At 35.2% G+C, this 19,658-nt stretch overlaps 2 long non-coding RNA genes across 3 annotated transcripts in view; both read left to right on the top strand.

Annotated features, from left to right (window-relative positions):
* LOC141375393 (uncharacterized) overlaps positions 1–19,658 on the top strand; it is a 152,927-nt gene that overhangs the window by 66,978 nt on the left and 66,291 nt on the right. For both annotated transcript variants that reach the window (XR_015495858.1, XR_015495857.1), the window contains exon 2: positions 5,096–5,157. This is a non-coding gene — a long non-coding RNA (uncharacterized LOC141375393). The remainder of the gene's footprint in view (positions 1–5,095; positions 5,158–19,658) is intronic.
* Positions 5,494–7,275, top strand: LOC147836028 (uncharacterized). Its single transcript, XR_015495860.1, has 2 exons — positions 5,494–6,475; positions 6,588–7,275. It is a non-coding gene; the product is annotated as an uncharacterized LOC147836028 (long non-coding RNA).

The raw sequence follows: 19,658 nt of genomic DNA, 5'->3' as shown, positions 1-19,658 counted from the left end.
CTCAGGGCTGGTCCGTGGCATAGGCACCATAGGCAAATGCTAAGGGCGCTGTATATCCAGGGGAGCGCGGTTCAGTTGGTTTTGTTTTCGATATTCCTGACACACATTCAGTTATAGACGGCAATAACTCAAAAACATTTTACCCTAAAAAGATCTAAAGTGTGTTTCCTACAAAAAGACAAAGCTGGTTATGTTTCACAACTGTCTTTCTTTCTTTTCGCTCCACACTACGAGCACTGCTCCGTTTAAGCCCTCGCAATATGTGTTTAGTCGGGATAGCTCGCGCTGAGAGGAGCTCTCAGCAAGAGACCGTCGGAAAAGTGCTTATTTTTTTCGTTTTTTTTTTTTTTCGTTTTTCTGCTCCGCTCTTCGCGAGCTCTCACTGTTGCGAGGGCTTAAGTGTGTGTGCGTGTGTGTGTGTGTGTGTGTGTTTATTTATTTGGTGCTGTCTATGTTTGTGTTTGAATGAGAGACAGTGTGGTGCTGTGTCTCTGTGTGTTTATACAGACAGCTTGTTATAGCCTCTCCTCTAAAATATAACACTGTATATGGAAAGCATCGTCAATGCACCGTGATGCACCGAGATATCTAATTGAACCGAATCGAAGGCATGATAATTGAACCGAACCGAACCGTTAGACCAGTATAGGTTCACACCTCTAAAAAAATACAAATTAAACACCCAAAATGTGGATACCATGGTGACGCAATGACGTTAATCGAACTGTGTGCTATAACATGTAAAATGAGATCATGAAAGAGACTATTCAAAAAGAAACTCTTATAAACACCTCAATCATACTACTGTCTTATTCAGATAATTTGATTACTGTTGTCCATGTAAATGTAGTCGATAATTGAACAATAGATTTATGGCAGTATTTATTCATCTTTGTTTAAATTAATGGCAATAAAATTCATGGATTTGCATTTAAGTAATGCATTATGTAATAGGATGGTGTTTGGGCACTACAAGTCCCCTTCTGAAAGTCAGCTTGTGAGAATTAGGCAATGTTGAACTATGATTAATAAATGCTGCATACATATTGTTCATTATTATGTTTTATAGACTACAGTTTGATTTAATGTGCAAACTCAGGTGCTTAGGAAAAGTTTCTAGTGGCTCTTGTTAAGTCAGAAACGTGTTATATTTCACCATTGTAAGTTAGTAGTAGTATCAGTCTTAATCATGGATTTTGGAAGAAATTAAGAAACTCAAGCAATCAGTTGGTTCAACCTATATGGGGATCTTCCAAATACCTCCACTGAGACATATGATTGTGGTTGATTTTTAGTTAATGGTTGATCTTACATTTAGTCATTTTAAAGCTTTTATTATTACAAAATTACAAAAGCTTATTATTGTTACAAAATAACTAAAAGGTGCCATGTTTACAGACCTGTTTATTGTCATTTTTAGGCAACACAATATCAATGTAACATCCGAAGAGTTAGAGGAATGGCTCAACCAAAACTAAAAATTCTGTCATATTTTAGTCTTCCTTTACTTGTAAAAAAAATCTCTCTGTTGAACAGAAAAGGAGATGTTTTGAAGAAAGCTGGAAACCTATTGACTCCCAAAGCATTTGTTTTTCCTACTATGGATGTCAATTGTTGGATGGTTTTTCCAAATTCTTGTATTCAGCAGAACAAAGAAAAGCATAAAAGATTGGAACCACTTGAGGGGGAGTAAATAGTGAGTAAATGTGTATTTTTGGATGAACTATTTCTTTCAGAAATTAGTATTTATGGAATAACCTTGATTTTCAGCTACAACAAATGAGAGCATTTGTTTTTTTGACCAGATGTCATATTCTGGAAAACTGCCTTAAATGACAATATTTTACTTTAATTATGGAAAAAAAAATACATCCAGAGAATCTGATTATACAGATTGGAAATATTTGGAGATAATTCTGTAACCTTTTGAATTCCTGTTACAAAAGTCAACATTTGTATCATTTGACAGAGCTATTGCTGATATATAATATAAGGGTAAATAAACTCTGATATGTTTCACTATTTTACTTCAAAAGTCTTGCAAGACACTATTTCTATTTGCACTATTTTCTGACTGGCCAAAAAAAAAAAGAGCAAATCACTCCGTTGACTACTTACCAATAGGTTTTTATGCTGCTGCCAAACCCTCCCTTCTGCAAAACTTGGCACTCTTTAATGCCTGCAGAGTCACCATATTTAGCTTAACATTCATTGAGATGGTCACACCTGCTCATACAGGTACAGACCCACAGTCAAGGGCAATGAGAACATGGATAATATTGCAAAAAAATACCATGCGATTATTACCAGACATTACTTTGTTTTTTGTTACATTATGTTGAGAGATCTTTTGGTTGCATGTATAATGGTTGTGAGGAAATGTGTTATAAACAGGATGCTGCATTTGGAGAGCTGTGGAGAGTTGCTGCTAGCTGAGTTTGTTAATAAGCTACTGGTATGTGGCTTTCTGCCACTTCACTTGCGGTGGGACAGATTGGGCAAGCCATGGTGAGGTATGATTGCTGAAGAGACCAAGCGTCACCTGGCAGATGGGCCAACTGTGTGTGTGTGTGTGTGTGTGTGTGTGTGTGTGTGTGTGTGTGTGTGTGTGTGTGTGTGTGTGTGTGTGTGTGTGTGTGTGTGTGTGTGTGTGTGTGTGTGTGTGTGTGTGTGTGTGTGTGTGTGTGTGTGTGTGTGTGTGTGTGTGTGTGTGTGTCTCATGATTACTCTTAAGAAACACAGCATCATATTTCTCCTTGACAGAACGTACTGTATTTATTTGGTAATTAGAAAGGTAGGAGTCAGATTAAATAAATATCTAGTGTTGCTATTAGTAACAAAACTAAAATATCAAAAATAATTTTGCTTGAATCAATTACAAATGTTTGAAAGCTCAAATACAAATAACTTATGATAACCAGGTTAAATTTTTTTTTTTTACTTGGCCGCTAAATAAAAGAAAAAGTAAAATTATTAAAGTTATTAAAATATCAGGGTTTATTAGCGCCCCTTTAATTTTTTTTTTTTTTAATATTTCCCAAATTATGTTTAAAAGAGCAAGGAAATTTTCACAGTATGTCTGATAATATTTTCTCTTCTGGAGAAATTCTTATTTATTTTATTTTGACTAGAATAAAAGCAGTTTTAAATAAAAAAAACAAAAAACATTTTAAGGTCAAAATTATTAGCCCCTGTAAGCCACTTTTTTTCGATAGTCTACAGAACAAACCATCATTATACAATAACTTGCCTAATTACCCTAACCTGCCTAGTTAACTTAATTAGCCTAGTTAAGCCTTTAAATGTCACTTTAAGTTGTATAGAAGTGTCTTGAGAAATATCTAATCTAGTGATGTGCTTTTTCAGCAGTATAATGTGGACAGAGGGCTTTTCAGAAATGCTAGATGAAACGCCATTGTGGATGTGGATGGTTTTCATTCTAAAATGCCTTTTTAAAAGACGCATTAGTGTTAACGGGGCCTAAGTGTTTTTTGCAAGCGGGTTGCTGCTACGACGGGGGTGGGTCGGAGGATTTCGATGTTGGCTCAGCATTGGGGTGATGTCATCGTCTATCGACCCAACCCTGATTACAATATTCCAGCAAAAAAAAGAATTGTCAATTTTAGTGATGTAACAATATAGTATGTTCTAGCATAACAATATCAGTCAATAAAAAATAATTTTTGATGTTACTGTTATCAGTCTAAAAAGAAAATAAATAATTGGCTAATTAATGATGGATTATTTGAATTTTGCAAATGATTTTGGGAAAAGAAATCTGGATGCTTGCTCTGCTTTTAAGCTTTTAAAGTGAAATCAGTTGTCTACTGTATTTGTTTGTGTTTTGTTTTAGTAATCAGACTTCTTAAAATCCTTGTCAGGATTGGTATTTATCAGCTAATTTATTGATTTCTGGCCTCCATTATCTGCCTACATGTGCGTATCAGTACATCTCCAGTTCATTTTGATTTCGCTATGACACTAACATAGACTCCCTGTGGTAGCTCTGTATTGAAAAATGCACTGCTGGGCTTCTGTAATTCTATTTGAGTGCTTTCTCCTCATAGTGTGCAGTAGCAGTAGACAGAGTAATATTATAGTGTGTCCCCAGCTAGTGGCCTACAAAGAGACACTCAGTGTCCAAGAGCATGAAAAGACCATTAAGCAGCCCAGGCAGCTGCTGCTGGGGGATCTGAAAGACAACTGCTGTGAACATCTCTCCATTTCCTCCTCTCGGTCTGGTCAGTCTGTTTTTAAAGCATGCAGCTCACTTCATCTGTTGAAAAAGTTTAGATCTGACTGATTTGAATATTTGTGATCAGAGCTATAGAGACACATGACAAAAAGGAGAACAGAATTTTAATAAGGAGTTGTGGATGTGGAGCCAACAGAAGTATATGAAGGTGAATTTGAAAGATGGAGACTTCATTATATGTGGACATGTGAATGGGCTACACAAACATGGGTTACACACACACACACACACACACACACACACACACACACACACACAAAAAACATACATTGTTTTCTGCATTGTGTGTTACTTTATTGTGTGAACGTGTTTGACTCTCTTGATTTTCCTTCTGCTGTATCAGCGTACAGTAGCTAGCTACTGCACATCTGACCATTCAGTATACTGTATCTCATGGATGTAACGCTATTGCTGCATCCCAATTAGCATACTTACACTACGCTCAAAAAGTATGTATGCACAAAAGGTGAGGGAAAAATATACACTTTTAAGTGTGTAACAGAAGAGTATGCAAGCATTGGGACACACTACTTCCTCGTTAACAGATTGTTGTTATGGGATATATTGATTCTACTTTCAAATACTATTTAGGACGGATAGTAGTACTGTATGCTAATTGAAACGCAGCATATGTTTTTGCATGCCAATTTTACCCACTGATCTGTATAAATGGCTGAATTGCTCATTGTACTCTAAACTGTTGTCAAATAGTCAACTTATTCTCTACCTAAAAAGCAGCTAAAATCACTATAATGCTAAGTTGCTCAGGGTTAGTTTCTACTGTATTTGTATGTAAACTGTTATTTACATGTAATGTTTTATGTGTTTTTTTTCTGGCAGGATAAGCAATGTATCAAAATTTCCAATGCAGAGAAAGCCAGCTTTCAGGCAACACGTGTTATGTGAGTATTAAAATAAATATTTGTGTCATGAATATGATACCTGTCATGAACGATGGACATTTTATGCATGCTTGTGACAACTGTCATTGAGTTTTGTAATTTAAATGCAGAGATGTCTTAATGACAACCTGACAAAACCAAATAGATAATAAAATCTTTACACACAATGACCCAGAGACTATTAGATGTACGTCACTGATGAGAAGATGATGGATGTTTACTGTATGATGACATGACAAAATGGCCTTAAACACCCAGCAGGCGCAAGAAGTCAACATGACGTCAGATTGACATTGAACCCCAACGTCAAAGACGTTGCATTTTTTATTTTTTTTTGGAAATCAAAAGCGGAATGAAAATAAAATTAACCAAATATCATTTGGCCTCATTATTGGGCATCAAAATAATGTTGTCCTTGGACGCTGGCTAGACATTGAATTTTGGTCACCTGACATCACAACCTAAATCTAACCTAATATTAATGCCTTACGATGTTGTGTGCCTGCTGGGCTATAACTCGATGCACTACAGAATGTTACAATTACACACACATGCAAAAATTACATTTAAACGCATCAGCTTTTAACAGCGTAATATTCACTACTCTTGAGTACTTTTAAAAGTCTTTTTACTCGTACTTTGAGTAATATTTAAAACAGATACTTTTACTCTACTTGCACTACATTTTTAGGAAAGTAATGGTACTTTTACTTCAGTATGATTTTTCAGTACTCTTTCCATCACCGATTATAACTGTGATGAATCTTTTTCTGCTTACTTTTTTCATTGAATTTGTCATTAAAGTTTCGAAGTAAAATTGTTAATATTTAATGACATTTGTTGACATTTTAATGACAAATCTGTACCGCTGTTGTAGAGTTCAAGAAAAAATGTTATTGTTATAAAATTCATGGCACAGTTACAATTATGTACAATTATAGTTGCCTTATGGCAATCATGTTTATGACCAATTTATGCATTATGCACAATGCATTATGATGCATTCACATCTGCGCTGTTTATGAAAATAAAAGCCGTTGAATATTTTCAAGACACATTTAGCTGCTAGATGTTAGTCAGACAGCTTTTCTTTGTTCCCTCTTAATACCGACTTTGTAAAAAATCATCGATAAGATGCTTATCATAAACCGCTGTTTGTTTACCTTCAAGCTCTGCTTCAGTTGCTTTTTGTGTTACCATTTTATTTTCTTAAATTAATATTTAGACAGAAAAAAGGCAAATTACTAGAACTACATGAGAATATTTAGCAGGAATTTGTAGAATTTTATTATGAACAAGCTAATTATTACTTTGAAATGTAATTTTTACTACTTTAACACTTTAATCTGTTAGCATTTGCTAGACATGAGAATTACACAAAATGCCTGATGATAGCCTGTTTTTGCTATTGGACCATCAAAATAGTTCAGATGTATCCTTATTCATTGCCTTTGTATTGGTTCTAGATGTATGCCATAGGTGCTTGATTTCTGAAAGTAACCAGCTCGAATGCTTACAGGAGTGCGTTCTTCACACACAGTGCCTGCACACATGCTCCCCCTGCCACTATAAATACTGTTCTTTGAATGGCAGGTAATGAAAAGTGTTGGCTGGCTAATCCGTGACGGAAGGCAGTTTCATGCTAGTTTAGTAGTGATGAGGGTCCGTGTCTTTTCTTGCTTCCAGTCTTGTTGACAGCCATGCCATTCGCTCTGTCTGATGAGGGAAAAAAAAGAGAGAGAAACTTCCCTGATTACACGCAGAAGCCTGTAACATATGCCGGTAAAGCTGATAAGACATGTCAGCAGCCTGGTGTGTCATTAGTGAGCATTGTTGCGATGGATGACAAGCAGACCGTGGAAGTGATTGGAAGACAGAACAAGAAACAATAAGAGAGAAATGTGGGTTGGAGTTTGCTGATGTGGTTTGTTTTGTCTTTGTTTTTTTTTTTGTTGTTGTTGTTTTTGTTCTTCTCGTGGCTCAAAAAGTACATATACTCTTTGTTTTAGTCAGTTATTTGTTCTCTGTTGCATGCAATGCATGTAATGGCAGACATTGTTTCTCTGGCAGTAGTGTACATGAAGTGGAGACGACAAAATAAAAGTATAGAAGACAAAATATTAAGTATTCATAGACATTTTTTTACATACTGTGCCTGGTTGCAATAATGAATACAGTAATCACAGTAAGGCCCAAACTCAATTCTAGCCCTTAGCCCTTCCCCTTACCCCTAACCCTCGTTTTGCACATTCACGTGAAGGGGTAGGGGTGTCCCAATTCTCCTTAGCTTGAAGGTGTAGGGCTAAGGGGAAGGGCTAGATACCCCTTCAAACTGAGATTTTTCAGGAACATTCTCTAAACCAAGGGGCAGTGCTGTAAAGTAACTGTGTACAGATACTCTAATTACTGTAACTAAGAAGTTTTTCTCATCAGTTGTAATTTACTAAGTACTTTTAAAAATGTGTACTTTAACTTTCACTTGAGTACATTTTAGTGCAGTAATCGGTACTTCTACTCCACTACTTTCCTTCAACCTGCAGTCACTACTTTATTTTTCCTTGTCTATGGGGATTAGAAACATCAGTCCTGTGATTTCTGTCCAATCAAATCACACAGAGAAGTAAAGAGGTAAATCGCATCATAATGAACTACCTCAAGACACGAGTGATTTATAGTTGCACCAAACTGTTTGGAAGCATTAAAAGTGTCCAAGAAGACATCCAAAATCTTTTACACGCATTGAACCAGAGACTGTTTAGATGCATGTAACTGATGAGAAGATGATAGATGTTTACTGTGTGATGACCAAAATGGGATTAAACACCAAGCAGGCACAGGGCGTCAACATGACGTCAGATTGACGTTGTACCCCATTGTCATGGGGACGTTGCATTTTGTTTGGAAATGAAAAATCTGGTTGACTTCAAAACTCAATGTCAAGCCAACGTCAATGTCCAACATTCAACCTAAAACCAACCAAATATCAACATCTAAAGATGTTACAGCTTGACTTTGTGTGGACGTTACCACTATTACATCTATCAGACATTGGATTTTGGTTGCCATACATGACGAATAAATGTCAGTATTTGGCGTCAATATGACATTGGTTTAAGATGTTGGCTCAACGTTGGATTTTTATCACTTTCCAACACAACTTAAAATCAACCCTGTATCCACATCATTTGATGTTTTTATTGGACATCAAAATAACGATGTCCTTAGACGCTGACTAAACATTGAATTTTGGCCACCTGACATCACAACCTAAATTTAACCTAATATTTACCTTTTATGAAGTTGTGTGCCTGTTTATCTTCTGTATACAGTTGAAATCAGTTATTAGTCCCATTTTGATTTTTTTTTCTTTAAATATTTCCCAAATGATGTTTAACAGAGCAATGAAATTTTCACAATATGTCTGATAATTTTTTTTTCTTTTGCAGGAAGCCTCATTTATTTATTTTATTTATTTTTTTATTATTGTTATTATTATTTTTTTTTTTGGGGGGGGGTAGAATAAATCAGCTTCTAAATAAAAAAAAAAACATTTTAAGGTTAAAATTATTAGCCCCTTTAAGCTATATATTTTTCCCTAACCTTCCTAGATAATCTAATTAAGCTAAGGATTTAAATGTAAATGTTAAAAGAAATTGGGGGAAAAAAAATAAACAAGGGGGTTAATAATAAAGACTTCAACTGTATATATACTGTGTGCACTGTAAGAAAAGCTGGGTACCACACAATTTCTTCATGTTGTCCCAACACAAATCAACACAAATCAAATCAAAGTTAACCTAATAATTTTTACAAGTTTAAGTGGATTAAACATAAAACAATTAAGTTGTCCCCAACTGCTTGTTTGAACTCATTTTAAATAAGTAGCTTAAACAAGCAGCAAAAGTACATTTTTTGTTCATTCACTTCATTCATTCATTCTCTTTTTGGCTTAGTCCCTTTTTTAATCCTTAGTCGCCACAGCGAAATAAACCGACAACTTATCCAGCACATGTTTTATGCAGCGGATGCCCTTCCAGCTGCAACCCATCTCTGGGAAACATCCATACACACTCATTCACACTCATACACTATACATGTCTTTGGACTGGGGGAGAAAACAGGAGCACCAAGAGGAAACCCTCACGAATGCGGCGAGAACAGGCAAACTCCACACCGAAAAGCGAACTGACTCAGCCGAGGCTCGAACCTGCTATTGTCTTGCTGTGAGGCAACAGCACTACCTACTGTGCCACTGCGTCGCCCCTGAAAAATCAAGCTAATGTAAATTATAAAAATAAGTAATAATCATTATTTTAAGTTGAAACAGTTATTCACATAGTATTATCCACTAAATGCAGTCTGTTGATTATCAGAGACTTATTTTACAAACAAAAGCAAAGCTGTGTATGAAGTGTTCATAAGAAAGTCAAGTAGTCATCAAGCAGTTATTTTGCTCTATTGTAAGCAGCAGTTGTACTATTGTGCGTCAAGTGTCAGCGCTGCTATTCTGACAGAATTCCTTGCTTTAAGATTGATTTAGATACATTATTTATTGAGGTTGCTGAACCCCCGTGCCACATCATGTAAACTCTGTAATTCTAAATACTGCACAGTAATGACAGCTAGCACTTATGTTAACCATAATGTTGTGATGCATTCGGATACTTTAAAAAAGCTTTAATTTTTATGTGGGTGCACTGAGGATTTTTCTTCTCTTCTTTTTTTATTAAAGACCCTCCCAGCCTTCATCTTTTCTCTGGGAATTTGGAAGTATCTTGTGTATCATGCATGCTTTTCAGGCTTTGTTAAAGATGGAAGCTCGCTTGCGTGTAGCTTGGCAGCCCATCCAACAGAATAGGTAATACTGAAGGAGACTTGGCTCAAAAGAGCACGAGCGCATTAGCAATTCAAACACAGAAGAGGTGTCTGGAGAGCTAAAAGACTGCAGGATGAAAGTGCTTACATTGTTTTTGCCGGGGATTTGACAGTCGATGGCCACTGCTTTATACAGCAGCGTGTTGTTAAGTCATCCACACTGACAGACATTTCATCCTCTTTTTCTGTCAGTGCTTTTTTTTCTTTCATGCATTAGCAACTAAACAACACAGGCTGCCCTTTCACTATTCAAGATTTAAAGTGTGAAGAACATTAAATGCGTGATCACAGAGAGCGGATGCTTGTGATAAACAATGACAATCTCATCAAAGTGTTCAAAGCTGAGAGGAGCAGAAGAAAATTATACTGTGGTAGCCAAGCCACTGTGACAGTTTAATTTCGTTTTAAGTCTTCTGGACTCCACTTTTTTACATGTTAATAATCATAAAATGTGTCCAATTGATTACAATCATGGAACTCACACATTTTGGTCACACTTTACAATGTTTTAATTAATGTTAGCTAGTTTGCCAGACCCTGGTGTTAAGACAAGATAGGCCCAAAGAAAAAAATGACATTTCAATGGTGAAAAAATGTTACAGCAAAAATCTGTAACCTGGTTAACAGTAAGTTTTATATATATATATAATTTTATATATATATATATATATCCTCCAGGAACGTGGTTGAGATTTGATTGTTACATCTAATGTTGATAATAATGTTTATTGCATTAGTGTATGGTTTTTAGTAGTTGTGTGAAGGACACTGAGAGTCTTCTATATATTAGCATGTTTTTCTGCTTGTGAGAAAATTTGTTTGTGATTAGCCTTAGTTCATCATATGACTTTCTCATCATTGTCTGCATATAGTTGTTATTGTCTGTAACAAAAGGTACTGTATGGTGTGTAGTTGTTCATACTAGTGTACTGGGTCATAATACTATAAATTAATGAAATAACAAAATTTGAAAATTACTTAACGATTTCAACCATATTGATAATGGTAAAGTTCTAACAACCACAATTGCCTGTCTTTCACTATAAATAATACAGTATCCTTTTATAGTTTAGTTTATAGTGTAGGTAAACAACTTAACCATTGACTGCACCCCTACCAAATGGTTGACCATGTTGATACAAAAAAAAAAAATAAAAAATCAAACAACCATAATCCTGTTGCATTACTACACTTGATTTTGGTTTTATTGTAAAAAAAAAAAAAGAAAGAAAAAGAAAGAAATCTTGTAAATAAGTATCTGAAATATTTAATGTTATACTTAAAGGGCACATAGTTTACTCTTTTTTTATGATTTAATATTAGTATTATGGTTTTTTTGAGTGTGCCAGTTTAGGCTCAGTTCAGCACACAGTTCAGATTTTCTTATTATAGTGTGTTCAGAAGTGTCATGTTGGGCGCGTTTACACAGTTTGCTGTTTTAGTGGCGTGTTGCTTCACATGAAAATTAGTTTTGGCTAAGTTCGGTTTCGGAGCCCAACGTAACAAGGGGGCTGAGGCACCGGATGCGCTGCGACATGGCACACCAGATACACCAGACACTCTCTGTGGCACGGCAGAAACATGATGTGTCCTGAATCGTCGCACCACGCATTTTAGAACTCTAAACATAGGTTTCTATCAGGGTAAACAAAACGGTGCTTAAAGTCGGCGGCTGTCCGCTGCGCCCAGCCGCCATTTTAAAGTGCCATTGTGTGTACCCTGGTAGAAACCTATGTTTAGAGTTCTAAAATGCATGGCGCTGCATCAGCATCGCGCCACACAGAGCGGCGCATCTGGTGTGTGACCTGCAAGCAAGTTTATTTTTTTCCAATGGAGAGACGCACACATGACACGCATGCATTTTTCCAGCTGCACCTAGTTAAGATCACAGGGAGCTTCTGTGACCTTGAGAAATGCAAACGACTGAAGTTTAATGTAAACGCAATGAAAAGTACACGTTTGCAAACCTAACTAAAGATACAACCAATAAGTCCGATTACAGCAGTCATGTGCTGAATGTTGATCTTGTGTTGAGCCCAATGAGCCTGGCATCTAAAAATAAAGCAAGGATGTTCCTTTAGTGATATCGCTTTGACTCACGCTGAAAATGGCGGATGTGAATCAACAAACTGAGGATATGGTGACGTCAATCAATGGGCCTGTCAATTAATATTTGTGGGCGGGGGGACCGCACTCCTACGTCAAGTTGTGATTGCTCTGAAAACCGCTCCAATTGGTCCACTGTTTTTATGTTGTTAAATTAGAAAAAAAAAGGACTGGGTGTGTTTATATCACCCCAATATGACGGTATATACACTATACTTACACACCTGTCTGTCCAAACAGCTTGAAAAGTAGATTTTTTACCATAGGTGCCCTTTAAAGAAAAAAGATGATTTAGTTTTCAAAAATGTTTTTTTTTTTTTTTAAATAAGTTATGCCTAGTTCAGACTGCGTGATTTTAGCCCCGATTTTGGCTCGCCGACAGGTTTTGAGAAATCGCCGACAAATGCCTGAAATCACAGGCAAATCGCTGCTCGTGCACGTGAGTGACAATCACACAGTATGAACGATCAAAGACGCAATCTGAGAGAATCGCTGATGAGTCGCCGATGCCTGCGAGATATTTGGCATGCTAAATATCTGGAGCTGTCGGCGATTCAAATCATGCCGTGTGAATTGAGTTTCGACTGAAAATAACATCAGCGATCCCCTACAGCCAATGAGAGAGCAGCTTTCACTTGTGTGTGTGTGTGTGTGTGTATAGCTGTTGCAGGCCAGCAGGAGGCTGAGGGAGAAGGTAAAAGCGCTCTTTTTCGGTTTATTTGGACTCTAAAAAAAAACTAGTGGAGGTTTGACCGGCTCAGGAGCAACCGTGTCTGTTTGACGGTTCATACAGAAAAAAATTAGTTTATTATCAACGTTGAGGAGAAATGGCTAATTCCCTTTAAACCCAGGTGAGCAAACATGTACATTTTCTACCCCATTAAAGGCTTCTTTCTCATTATGTAGTTATGAGAACGTAGTTTGGACGAAGTTGTCGGCGATTCTTCCTATAGTAAAGTCATGCAATCTGAAAGCCCCTGTCCTCGATCCATCTTGCAGTGTAAACAAAGCAGCGATGAAACGCTAGCCCAGATAGTCATGCAGTGTGAAAACATCTGTGACACGACTACTTTGAAAATCATGCAGTCTGAACTCGGCATTAGTCTTACCTTTCATATTTTCAGATTTTTCATAGTATAAGTATTCATTTCGGCACTTTTACCATAAACCGACATATCAACCATTAGGTAGAGGCTGAAATTTGAGAAATTATGGAATGTGTTGAAAAAATGCATTGAGTGTGTTAGCTATAGCGACATTGAGTGTTAAGAAATGCAATTTAAAAAAAAAAATTCTTGGTGGGACAGTTAAAAAGTTAAGATTGTTTATTTTGTTTATTAAAAAATGTATTTAAAACATAAAACAACACCAGCATTCCCGGGTAATAACGTTATCCATCTACGTAAACTTTGTACAAAATCCACCATACTACAAAAATCAAGTCCCATAAACACTGTTGACGTACTGTATGCACAGAATTTAAAAACATCCGCAAGAGTACAGATGCACGGTACAAAGTTTAATCCAGTGCTCCTGTGTGCTGTGTGTCCTGTGAACAAAGGCACTGTGTTTGACTATTTACTCCCATTCTAGCATTAGATATCATTTCGTTCCAAGAGATTACAGTACACAGGGAATTACAATTTTTTTATTTTTTTTTATTAATTTCTTTTTGTACATATCATATGCAAGGAGATGTACACAGGGCTGAGTGATTTGGCCTAAAATCAAAATCTTGATTATTTTTACTCGATTAATGAATGATTATTATAATCTTTTTTTTTTCTTTTTTTTTTGCCCTCAGAGATCACTGACATTTTTTGTATAGTAAATATGCTCACATATTACAAATGAGAGATTTTTGAATGAAGGGTGTATTACTTGAATTTAAAAGAATTGAAGGAAACACAGACTATCTACTACAGAATCTATGGTTATCTTTTTGCTTCAAATCATCTTCAATATGGTGCAAAGTAAGGCTTAATAACGGGTCCATCGTCCTACTTCACCAGAAATCAGATATGCCTGCAAATTGCCTGCAAAACTATAAACCAGCCTTATCCTTAACAGAGTGAGGTCACATGAGTCCACACATGGTATGGAAAATAATTGAAAAAATTGACCTGGAAAAATTTGATCGATCATAGGTTCTGAATTTCGATATCGATTACTTTTTGATTAATGGCCCAGCCCTAGAAAAGAGCATTTATAAGAATTTTTACTATAAACAACTATCTTATTTATTACATTCATGACGATTTTAATGTGTTACAGTCATGCTTTTCTATTTTTTTTTCTTTTTTGTAGGCAAGGCAAGGCAAGGCAAGTTTATTTATATAGCACATTTCATACACAGTGGCAATTCAAAGTGCTTTACATAAACAGGAATAAAAAAGAAATGTTTTGGAACATAAAATGCAGACAATAAAAATTATTAAAAACAGATAAAAACAAATTAAAATGAGTTAAAATAGGTTATAAAAGAATGAAAAAGAAAACGAAAAACATAATAGTGCATTTAAATTTAAATTTACATTTAAATTTCAAATTAATACCAGACGTAAGAGGAGACTCGTAGGCTTTTGACCAGAAAACGAATAGTTATTGCCTAAATACAGCACAAAGCAACTTTGGGAGCCTGGCTGATCCACATCTAATGCACTTCCGTTCTAAAAACGTGAGAAGCTCCACATTGCCTTTTTGTTGACATCTGCACTGCTCTTTTTATATTACTAGACAACCGCTGTATCAACGGTCTTGTTGTTGTGATGTCTAAAATGCAAGGTCTTCAGTTCATTCATAACAGAAGATTAGCGTCAATGCTCGCGCTGTGCATTACGCTGTACTCCCATATAAACGAACTGAAATGCTTGCAACATGCGCTGGTGATGACATGATGTGTTGTAGTGGTGGGATTTCTCAGTGGGTTATTGCTATTCCTTTATACTCTGTTTAAACAACAAGGGGATGTGTGTAAAAAATGAATTGGTTCTTGGAATTTTCTTAGTCAAATGTTGACAGTTAAACTAAAGATATGATTAAATGTTGCATTTATCTACTGCTCCACAACCTGTATGTTTTGGAAATTAATATAAATCTAATCAAAGGGAAAATTATTAACAGCATTACTTTTACAATAATGAAAACAACATGAGGATATAAAATGGGTGAGAATGTTAATTGTTTCTATACAATGGACTGCCTGTCACGATATGAATGGTAAAAAAACATCTAATTGAAGTAGTAGAATGTGGACTTTGAAATAAATAGCAGCTTTGAATAGCAAATTTTAAACAGCCCAAGACCAAACAAAAAGACCAAAATCAAGTTTGTTTTCAACTCTGTTCTTTGTTTTTCCATCTCTCTTTGTATGCTCAATTTGTGTACCTCTTTGCATAACATAACACATAAATAAAATAAAAAAGATAAAGTAATTATAAGATAAATAAAATGTATTCACAAAAAAAAAAAAAAAACAGCCCAATACTGATTTAGAATTTGCATTGCTTTCATTTTGTTTTAACTTCTTGCATGTATGTGGTTTTTAGCATGGTCAATATTGATATACACAGTGCTTAGTTGTTGTTAGTGTGTATATTGTTGTTGTATGGCCAGAAGTAATTAGGTCATTTTCTAGGGTTTACAGGTTGTACACCACTGGTTTTATGTATTGTTTAACAGCAACAAATTGTAAGTGTTGATATGATAAGAACTGTGATATGTTGTTTACTGGTATGATTCAGTAATGTGAAATACTGAGCGTGTATTGCATGCAGATCATTTGAGAGACTCAGTGTCTGTACATCTAATACTGCAGTCATATTACAGTAGTTTGCCAACTTACTGTAAATAGCAGGCTCTCCATTCCAATCAGCAAGTGTCAGCACTGGTCACACAGTTATTAATGAGAAACACAGACCATTCACACTTACACTACAGAGACAGGTTTTAAACTCACACACACATACTGAACTGCAACTGCTTTGGGGCTTGAGGAAATTAGTTTATGAACTTCTGTTTTTTTTTTTTTTTGTTTTTTTTTGTAACAGGAAATGAAAAATGAAGCAAATACATTTCTGTCTGTCGGGGGCAAAATACTCTGAATAACCGTAGAAATAAATGACTTATGCTTAAATTAGCTTTGAACATTGCCTGAGGTCAGAAAACTGATCTTATTTACTCTTTTAATTTGTACTTTCTTATTCACTGCATTACATTTATCTATTCAAGATAAACTCATTCTTATTAATCTTATTTTTTATTATGTATCTGCATATTATACAGTATGTATGAGCTCTTTGTTTACCCTTTGCACATTTATATCATATTATGATTTATATTTTTAAATATATTATTACTAGACCTGTCATAATAATCAATATGTTATCATGCAATACTTACAGATGACCTAAATATTTTTTGCCATTGCAATATTCAACTCAATTCACCTTTTTTAAATATCACTTTTACAATATAGATTGTGTCAAAGCAGCTTACCATAGAAGATTATAGTAAATTGAAACTGTGTCAGTCTAGTTTTCAGAGTTGAAGTTCAGTTCAGTGTGGTCTAATTTTTACTTGTAAGAGTCAAAACACTGAAGAGTAAATCTACAGAAGAGTAAATCCATCGATGCGCAATATATATTTACAAATTCACAAATAACGTTAAAGCCATTTTTCAATGACATATAATTGAACATTTACCTAATAGGACATTTAACAGTATATAAAGAGTTTAGATGCAAAAAAACTCTAAATGCCGTTTGATGTTTTCTTGTAAAATTAGCATTTTTCTCAGACTCTTATGTGTTGGTTTAGAAATTTTACTTTTATAGTGACGAATAAGTTCTTTTTATTGCCTTTAAAGTGAAATATATAAACAAAGGAGGCTGAGAAAAATGCTCATTTTAGAAAAAGTTTTCATATGGCTTTTAAAGGTTTTTGCATCTAAACTCTTCATATACAATAGGACATATGTGTATAATTGGGACATGTGGAGCTGCGCATCGATGGATTTGCTTTTCAGTGTTTGGACTTTCAGCAGTGAATATTAAACCACACTGAACTGAACTAAACTGAACTTTAACTCTGAAAACTGACACAGTTAAAATGTTTAATTACTAAAACTTATATTTTAAGCTGCTTTGACACAATCTACATTGTAAAAGTGCTATAGAAATAAAATGAATTGAATTAAATTCAATTTGATTGACTTTTACCTTTTAAACATCAAATTCATTCAGTTTCTTTAGTCCCTTTCTTCCGGGGAAAACTCATCCGCTTCCACCGAGCGGGGAGCCTTGGTACTTGGGAAGGACTAACATCAAATTACAGAATCTAAATAACCTTAAGGACGATAAGTATTTTAAAGTGTGTATGGCTATCTGCATTATAATGCTTTATATAATCATTAAATCATATAATCAATGGATTAAAATGATATCAAATTGACAATAATATTGCTTACTGCAACAATTTTGGTGCCAATATATCGAACAACAAAAACTCCTTATCAAGACAGGCCTAATTATTACATTTAATTTAAATTGTTATTATAATTAATTTTTAATGACTCTGTTAATATTCCTACTATTATTAATTAATTCAGAATATTTTTCTACATGTGTTATTTATTCTGCAATTTAATTTTGAATATCCAATAGTTTTGAGTTTTGGGGAAGGACTAATGTCAAATTACAAAATCTAAATAACCTTAGGCATAATAAGTACTTAAAATTGTTTTTGGCTATTTGCATTATTATGCTGTTATATAATCGTTATTATATAACAGTGGCATAAAATTATCTCAAAGAGGCAATAATATTTCTTATCGCAACAGTTTCAGGGACACTATATTGCACAACAAATATTCTTTATCATGACATGCCTAATCATTACATTTTATTTAAATTGTTAATGTTATTCATTTTTGTCTTTGTTGATATTCCTATTATTAATAATTAATCATATTTTTCTACATACACAAGGCAAGGCAACTTTATTTATATAGCACATTTCATCCACAATGGCAATTCAAAGTGCTTTACATAAACAAGAATAAAAGAAACAAGTATAAGAAAATAAAAACAAAGAATAAAAATGATTAAAACTGATAAAAAGGTGTTAAAACAGGTTATAAAAAATAAAAAAGTAAAGAAAGACATAATAGTTTGATCTGTTGGACATAGTACAATGCTTATTCAGTAAAGGCACAGCTAGAGACTGTTTTCAGTCTCGATTTGAATATGTCCAATGAAGCACATCTGATCATTTCTGGAAGCTGATTTCAGCAGCATGGGGCGCAGTTGCTGAAGACAGACTCACTCTGCTTTGACTGAACTCATTTCAAGGAATTTTTAGTTTATATGATCCTAAAGATCTAAGTGATCTGAGCAAATCATTAATGCATTGAGGTCCAAGGCTATTTAGTGATTTATAAACAAGTAATAATATATTAAAATCTATTCTGAATGTAACTGGGAGCCAGTGTAAAGACCTGAGGACAGGTGTGATGTGCTCTGATTTCCTGGTTCTGGTCAGAATCCTGGCGGCAGAGCACTGGATGAGCTGCAACTGTCTGACTGTCTTTTTGGGAAGCCTAGTGAGGAGACAGTAATCCACACTGCTGCTGATAAAAGCATGAACAAGTTCCTCACTGGAAACAAAGCATCTTATTCTTGCATATGTTATTTATTCTGCAACAAAAATTGTTTATATCCTATAGTTCTGGTTTATTCCAGTTCTTATTTCATCCTGTAAAAAATGAACAACTTTCTGTAATGCACTGAATGCATTTCATGTAAAAATCTAATAAAACCTACGTACTTAAGCATTTTGGTGAAGAATGTTAGTGTGAAAGCCGATTTTATCAGCCTGCTTTTCATTCTTTGTCTTTGTTTTGGCCTGGAATCCAAACAGATGCTTCATTTTCTCAGAGGCCAACCAACCATTTCTGTCTCAGCTCAAGTGTTTGCAACATCAATGCAGGTGCATTATCTTAGCAAGGTTAAAGAGAGCTCACGGATGAAAAGAAACAATCACGCTCCCAGTCTGAGGAATGTGAGGGCTGGTGCAGGCGGCCCGCACTGTCTGTGTCAATAGGAGGTAAATGAGACTGACAGTCAAGGCATTTTTCTGCTTGTGGAGCATTCCAAGTGTTCTCTGATTAGATCTGAGCAAGCGGCGCAAACGTTGCCAAAAAACTGAGCAATCCACTTTCACATTTCTCCTTCATCCGCATCATGTTTACATGCATTTTTTTCAATCGATATAATCTTAACGTTCTCTAAATCTGCACTGGAATGAAATTTTCTTCAGCTGAAATGACTTCCTGGTAGGCACGTCCTGAAACATGATGTGTTTGTGGTACAAAACATAAGTTTACCCACATACCAACTCAGACTGCATTCTGATTGGCGCTCGGATAATGTTTAGTGTTTTATCAGCCGTGTCCGACCCACACAAAAGACACTCGAGTTTAACCACCATAATCAAAACATGACAAAGGGAAGGAAAGGAGA

This window comes from Danio rerio, chromosome 7 (assembly GCF_052040795.2).
Source record: "Danio rerio strain M-AB ecotype USA chromosome 7, GRCz13ab, whole genome shotgun sequence".
Lineage (NCBI taxonomy): Eukaryota > Metazoa > Chordata > Actinopteri > Cypriniformes > Danionidae > Danio > Danio rerio.
Note: the sequence above shows the minus strand (reverse complement) of the source record. Positions and strands in the feature narration are given on the sequence as shown.